Raw genomic sequence first — 6,360 nt, forward strand, 5'->3', positions numbered from 1 at the left:
CCCCTGCCTGCACACACACCCACACAGTCTGCCCCTGCCTGCACACACACCCACACCTACACACCCACACTCTTCCCCTGCCTGCACACACACCCACCCACACTCTGCCCATGCCCATGCACACACCCCCCACACACTCTGCCCTTGCCCAGTGGCAATGCATAGGCGGTGCACAGGGGTATATGTGCACCCCCTGAAAGTGCTGGTGCACCCCCTGACTGGCCACACTTGCTGCTTAGGCAATGGGCAGAGGGGCAGGAGGGAACACACATACACACACACACACACACACACTCTCTGCCTCTACCCACACACACACACTCTGCCCCTGCCTACACCCACGCCCACACTCTGCCCCTGCACACACACACACACACACACACACATACACACACACACTCTCTGCCCCTGCCCAGTGGCAAGTGTAGGGGGTGGGGAGGGCTGGGCTGCTCAGGCATTCTGAGGGCTCCCCCTGGGTCCTAATGCCCCTGGATCCTGTCAGCTTTGACAGGTGTCCAGAATCAAGTAAATACTAAACCCTAACAGCTCCCTCCACTTCCATCTCCATCTCCCTGCCTGAGGAGGCAGAGCCCGACCAGTCAATCACTGCTGGCCCTCTTGGGGGAGCATGCACACTTGATCAAAAGCATTATGGACAGGCAGACAGACTAAGCCCTTTATTATATTAAAATAGATGTATATTTTTCCACAAAAAAAAGATTTCTATCAGCACTGAAAGCCTGATCAATGCCTTAAAGGCAGAGAAAGAGAATGACAGAGCGTCAAGATGTAAGGAAGTAGAGAACAAAACCCGAAGCTCACAACAATGGCAGTGATGGCAAGTAAGCATGAGGTGTGAAAAGAATTGAAGACTGGAAATGAAGGTCTCAAGACAGATGGAGAGTGGAAAAAAGGAAGAAAGAAGGTGACAGTGGGAGCAACAGCAAAGGCAACACTGATGAGAGTGATGAAGCCAGAAGGAATATAGAAGCAGAAGAGAGTGGGAGCAGCAGGAGAAGGTACACTGGGTAAGAAGAAAAGGATGGCAGGAGCATGATGGCAAGGCAGCCCACCAGGAGTGGCACAGTGGGATAAAACAGAAGAGGCACTGAGAGAAGCTAAAGAGTAGCACAGGCTGTGGATAAAGGCAACTTTTATCAGCAATGGGAGGCAGATTGGATTGATGATGAACAGGTATGATTTCCTGGAAAAGGTATGGTTTGAGATTTTGGAGGTGCAGGCAGGGCATCTCACCAGCCTGAATGCTTTCTTGAACTGAAAGACTTGGGAACTGACTTACTGGGATGGAGAAGGGTATGAGAACTTTTGGGAAAAATACGCAAAGAAACATGAGAGGAAGGAATTAAGAGAGACAGAGTTCATAGCAGGGGAAAAGTCAAGAGAAAGAGTGATTATAATTCGAATGTACATGGATTTACCAGTTGCAGAAGACATAGAAAGATTGTCCGAAGGGTAATGTTGGTAGAGCAAGTAAGGGACAAATATGGTATCTAAATGGAGTCTTGGAGGGGAAAAGTAGTGTTACAAGCAGACAAATAGAGACCAGGTGGCGTGCTGCACCTCCCATTGGTGAGCCAAATCAGGGCACACCAGGTTTTATAATGTACCACGGGCAACCAAAACAGTGCAGCAAATGCAGAAAGGTGGGGCAACTGTCCAAACACTGTCACCTCACTGCGTGCTACAGATGCGAAGGGATGGGGCACACAGCAGCAGAGTGCCAGGAGCCCCTAAAATGCATTATTTGTAAGGGAGAAGGATACTTGTATCATAGGTGCCCCAAAGCCTTTTTTGCAAGTACAGTCAGACCCCCTGGAGAACAGTAAAACCCAGAGGGAAGCAGAGGAGAAGAAGGGTTGGAGACTGAAGTAGAAATGGTGGAAGAAACCCCACAGGAAGGTGAAACAGAGACAGAGGGGGCAACATTTCTGTGACTGAAGCAGCGCAGGAGGAGATAGGAGATGGAATGGAAGGGAAGACAGGATCAGCAACAGCTGAGACATGGAGGTGGGGGTGAGGAAGAAAGAAGACACCCTACAGAAACCAGAAGTGGAAATGGAAGCAAGAGAAAGAACCAGAGAGACAGGCTGGGAAAAGAAAGAAAACACAGGGGCTGAAGACCAGGAAGAAGAAACCTTATAATGAGGAAGGTGAGTCAGAGGAAGAGACAGAAAGCATTTTTCTGTTGCTAATGCCTCTGGGATCCAGCCCAGAGTGGAGACCAGAAGGTGGGAAGCAGTGGGGAATCAGGAACCTGCAAACCTTCCTAAATGTGAAAGTGATCCATTAGCTTGCAAAGCCTACAGGAAGGAGAGTGAGGGAGGAGGAGGAGTCAACCAGCCCAGAGCAGTAGTCCAGGTTTAACTTTAGGGGGACAGGTGCACACATTTTAAAACAAGCACAAATGGCATTTACAATAGTTTCACATAACAAGGAAAAATGGGAATATACTGAACCAGTGTTGAACCAAGTAAAGCCAGACATAGTCTGCCTACAAGAATGTGGTATACCAGGGGAGAGGGATTATAGATGTTTTGAGAAAAAGTGGAAATGGGGACCATCTTGGTGGTCAGGGGCAAATGAGAACAAAGCAGCAGGGTAGTAATATTATTCAAAAAGCTAAAGCTAGAGCAAAGCAGTGGAAGAAGTCATCAGTGGCAGATTGCAATGAATGATTCTATGAGTTGGAGGAACAGAATTGGAAATTTTCATTATATATGCACCATTGGAGGAGGGAAGGAATGTGCTGCTTAGAAAACTAGCAATTTACGTGGTAGGAGGGAGACTGCACATAACAGCGGAAGATTTCTTTGTATAATCAAAGCGGACAACAGAACAGGGGAAGGAGGAAACAGCTTTAGACAGCTCATTCAGACAGTTAACAAATATAGTTAAAAAAAAATAGTCGTTAAGAGATGTGTAGGCAGAGGAGAAAGTTTTCACTAGAACAGACTCCAATGGAAAAAAAAACAGTCAAGAACTGACTTTGTGTTTCTATCAAAAGACATAGGAATAAGGAAAAAAGAAACCATACATGTGGCTTTTAGTGTACCAGATGCTGAAGGTAGAAATGAGTTTTGGTAACACCCCATGAGAGGGAAAGGACTATGGAAGTTAAATGTGAGACTGTTACAAGATGAAGAAATGTCAAGCATACACAAGACAGTATGAGGGGTGGCAAACACTGAAGAAATATTTTGGGAGTACCAGAGAATGGTGGATGATGTTGAAGAAGAGGACAGGAGAATTCTTCAGGAAAGAAGGCCAAAGATGTGTGGGGGAAAGAACAGAAGAGCTAAGAGAGCTGCAAAGAAAGATGCAGGAGCTGCTAAAGGAAGCCACAGAAGGAAGACAGGTATAAAAAGAGCTAGAAGAAGAAGGCAAGAGTTAGAAACCTGGTTTAAAAGAAAGATGAGAGAGAAAATGTTCTTAGCATAAGCACCCTGGGTGGGAGAAAATGAAGAGTGGTCCTGATATTTTTTGGCCAGAGTGAAGTTGGCAAAGAGAAAGCTTAAAGCAGTGTGACAAGAAGATGGTGCCTGGGTGGAAAAGCAGGAGGTGGTGTTGGAGGCAATGAGAAGATTGTATAAAGGACTACAGCAAAAGAAGAGAACAGACAGAAAGAAGACGAAGGATTTATTGGAAGAGATTGAAGAGAAAGTAGAGGAGAAGGAAGCAAAGAAGATGGCAGAAGAGATACGTTTAAAGGAAGTGGAGGACTGCTTAAAAACTTTTAAATAGCTAGGAGCAGATGGACTGCCTATGGAATCTTATGAGAAGTTTTCAGCATAGGTAGGGAGGGGTATAGTGAAAGTTTTCAAGGAAATAGAGGCAACAGGGGAGGCAAGGAAAGATTTTACACAAGGCATTGTGATCTTACTCTTCAAGGGGAGAAGGAAGTCCTGAAAAAACTGGAGACCGATTACATTCTTCAGAATGGACTATAAGTTAATGGCCAAGATGCTGGCTTTGAAGAAGTGGAAAAACCTCAAGAGGATAATACATGAAGACCAAGTATGTGCAGTACCAGGTAGAAGGATCTCCAAAACAATCAGAGAGATCAGAAAGACACTGCCCCACATCCAAGAGAGGGCAACAAACACAGTTATAGCAAACTGAGATTTAGAAAAAGTGTACGACCGAGTGGCTCATCATTACATATTTAACATACTAAGAAAAATGGAGTTCCCAAATAAATGTATATGTTGGATAAAGTCAGACAAGGTTCTTTAGACAAATGTGATATCGTCTATTAGACCAAATAAATAGTTGGAAAAATTACTCTTTGAAAGCTTTCAGACACGAACACCCATCTTCAGGCATAGGGAGAGTCTCCTGTTGTTTTGTGTTCTCCTGGATGGAATAGAAGCCAATATGCAAAATGCAGGTTTGTGGAAATGCAAATGTGTAGCAGTGAATATGTTGGATAAAGTTATTGTACAGAGAAATGGATAGCCAAATCCAAGTGAATGCACCTAATTGGGGCTTTTAAAATCTATACAGGGGTAAGAGAAGGGTGCCCCCCCGTTACCACTACTATATGTATGTAGCACAGAACTGTTAGCACAAAGAATAAGACAAGACAAGGTCATAACTGGAGTAAAGATACTGCGAGGGGGAGAGAGACATGGATGATATAAATGTAGTAGTCAGAGATACAGTTTCAATGGAAAGGGTGCTAACACATACATCAGAGTATGGAGAAGTGACAGGACCTAACTAAACAGATCAAAAAGCATCATAATGGGAGTGGGGAACTGAAGCAACTTGAAGAAGTTGAGCCTTCAGATAAGAAAGAGAGAAATCGGAGTGCTCGAGTTCCCAATGGACACCAGAAGGAAAGGTAAGACAATATGGGAAAAGGTGACAGCAAGGCTATGGCAAATACTTTGGTTATGGTCTGAAAGAACGCTGTCCTTTGCCAGAAAAGTGGCAGCATTTAAGACTGTGCTACTGTTGATTATCCTATATATTGCAATTTTATTCCCACCAATGTGGTGGTAGATAGCAAAAGCACAGAGGGAAATATATGTGTTCTTCTGGAATGCAAAAAGAGAAAGGTTGGCTAGATCCAAACTGTACAAAGCAAGAGAGATGGGGAGATGGGAGCTGCCAGATTTGGGATTGTTCATGTACACATATTATGTAAGCACGATATGCAAGGCAATAACAAAGGGAGAAGGGAAAGCCGTGTGCATCACCCAATTTCACTCTCTGCTACACTTCCCCATGTCACTGGTGCCCACATGGACCAGCAACTACACGCTCCTCCCCAGCACTCCCTAGTAACTTATCTAAACATCTCATGAGGTCCACTACCCTACCTGTAACGGACATGAAAAGTCACATAAGTATGCTCTTAAACATGTACTTAACTACTATGTTGGACTAGGGTCCTAGTGTCTGCACTGAGTTTCCAGGAGATATTTCAGTAAGGAAAATGCACTGGATAGTCAGATCAGAGAAGGTAAGCAGGTCAGAGCATGCTTTAGTCCTGATATTGGATGTCACTATTTAATCTGTCGCCATCCCAAAAATCACAGAATTTGGAGGAACACCCCCTCTGATTTTCCTGAGCCATCCAAAAATAATAATATGATGCTTTTGCCTTCCAAAGACTTAACCCCTGAAAATAAAGCTGAAGTATACAGCATGCACATGAACTGAGGTCTTCCTAAAAACTCTAGATTGCACGTGAACAGTTAGAGAGCTCAGCTGCATACTCTAAGCTATGGTTTAACATCACAAATTGAGATGCTACTACTTGTAATCAAAAAACAGATTTGCATGGATTTTTCATTTGTGTAAAAAGTTACACTTTTAGGCTCCTATTTAACCTCTCTGGAATACCTTGCCTCCCTTTTCCCTACATGCAAAACTAGGCCTGGCTGTGAATATATTGCCAGAGTATTCTTCCATCACCTGTCAGTTTTTTTCTGTTGAAAATAAAATCCTAGTACTGCCTTTTAATATATGATAATCAGGCTTTGTATCTAGGTTAAGGACTCTAAAGTCTACTGAAGAAAGGCTTTTGTTCTCTTTCTTCTTGCTTCTCTCTCTCAAATACCTCTAAGGTCAGCTCTTCACCTGGTGGAAATCAGCATTGCTCCACAGAAGAGCATGGAGCTACAGGAGTCTTACTCCACCTGAGAATAAGCAGTTAAGCATGTGCTCCCATCCTTAACAGGTCACGATTGCAGAGGGGCTTCTGGACAAGTTTATGTATAATTCATGATTGTTTTCTGAAGTAAATAATGCACATTGCACTTGCTGTGTCTCTTGTTATGCTTTTCAGAAGTCCAATCAAAGGAAAGTTTGCTTTTCAAAAAAAAAAAAAAA

Source organism: Gavialis gangeticus, unplaced genomic scaffold (assembly GCF_001723915.1).
Source record: "Gavialis gangeticus isolate Ggan-Ray unplaced genomic scaffold, GavGan_comp1, whole genome shotgun sequence".
Classification (NCBI taxonomy): Eukaryota; Metazoa; Chordata; order Crocodylia; family Gavialidae; genus Gavialis; species Gavialis gangeticus.